Genomic DNA, 1,635 nt, shown 5'->3' with positions numbered 1-1,635 from the left:
CATTAGAACTGATTCAAATGTATTCTTTTTAATGTCTGAGTAATACTCCATTGTGTATATGTACCACAGCTTTCTTATCCATTCATCTGCTGATGGGCATCTAGGTTGCTTCCATGTCCTGATGTGTCATTTCTGAAGTTACATTTTAAGAGGCCTTGCACTTCCCCCTCCGGCTCCCCCACCCCCACCCCCTGCCTCGCCCCACACCGCCCCCCACCGAGCCGTGCTGGTTCTGCAGCTCTGTGGCAAGCCGCGGAGTCTTGTTCCGTTCCGCGGAGTCTTGGTTCTGTTCCGCAGGATGAGGTTTGTTAAAGTTGTCAAGAACAAGGCCTACTTCAAGAGATACCAAGTGAAATTCAGAAGAAGGTGAGAGGGCAAAACTGACTACTATGCTCGGAAACGATTGGTAATCCAAGATAAAAATAAGTCCAACACACCTAAATACAGAATGATTGTTCGTGTAATGAACAGAGAAATCATTTGTCAGATGGCTTATGCCCGTATAGAAGGAGATATGATAGCTTATGCAGCTTATGCTCACGAACTCCCAAAATACGGTGTGAAGGTTGGCCTGACAAATTATGCTACAGCATACTGTACTGGCCTGCTGCTGGCCCACAGACTTCTTAATAGGTTTGGTATGGACAAAGTTTATGAAGGCCAAGTCAAGGTGACTGGAGATGAATACAATGTGGAAAGCATTGATGGTCAACCTGGTGCCTTCACCGGTTACTTGGATGCAGGACTTGCCAGAACTACTACTGGGAATAAAGTTTTGGGGGCCCTAAAAGGAGCTGTCAATGGAGGCTTGTCTATCCCTCACAGTACCAAACGGTTCCCTGGTTATGATTCAGAAAGCAAAGAGTTCAGTGCTGAGGTACACCGAAAGCATATCATGGGGCAAAACATTGCAGATTACGTGCATTACCTGATTGAAGAAGATGAAGATGCTTACAGGAAACAATTCTCTCAGTACATAAAGAACAACATAACTCCAGACATGATGGAGGAGATGTATAAGAAAGCTTATGCTGAAGTTAAAAAGAAGAGGTGGAACCGTCCCAAAATGTCACTTGCCCAGAAGAAAGATCGGGTAGCTCAGAAGAAGGCAAGCTTCCTTAGAGCTCAAGAACAAGCTGCTGAGAGTTAAACCAAACCACAATTTTCTATCAAGATTTTTCAGATAAGACAATAATAAATTCATTGAACAAGCAAAAAAATAAATAAATAAGAGGCCTTGCAGCTTCTGCCTTGGTCTCATGGAAAACTTATCCTTGGAGCCTTCAGCATCATATATTAAAATCGGAGTCATGTCAATATATGACAAAACCAACACAATATAGTAAAGTAATTAGCCTCCAATTAAAAGAAATAAATTTATATTTAAAAATCTGAATACCTTAAAGCTACCTTGTTGATCATACACAGAGAGGCTCTGAGATTTTATGTAGAATGATTCAGCCATTTGAGTTATCTCAGCTGAAGCTCTGGATGCAGCATGAAACTGGAATTGAGCTGTCCACCCTGGGCCCTGCTTAAATTACAGATTCAAGAGGAAAATAAATAATTGTTGTTTTAAGCCATTAAGTTTGTTACACAGCAGTGGATCATAGAAACACTCCTCTCTTTTCTCCT

General features: G+C 41.8%; 1 pseudogene; it reads left to right on the top strand.

The window, feature by feature from the left end:
* Window positions 1–298: 298 nt before the first annotated feature.
* On the top strand, window positions 299–1,183 carry LOC102275232 (large ribosomal subunit protein uL18 pseudogene; annotated as a pseudogene).
* The last annotated feature ends 452 nt before the right edge of the window (window positions 1,184–1,635 follow it).

The sequence above is a fragment of the Bos mutus genome, unplaced genomic scaffold, assembly GCF_027580195.1.
Source record: "Bos mutus isolate GX-2022 unplaced genomic scaffold, NWIPB_WYAK_1.1 CTG205, whole genome shotgun sequence".
In the NCBI taxonomy this organism is placed as follows: Eukaryota; Metazoa; Chordata; class Mammalia; order Artiodactyla; family Bovidae; genus Bos; species Bos mutus.
Note: the sequence above shows the minus strand (reverse complement) of the source record. Positions and strands in the feature narration are given on the sequence as shown.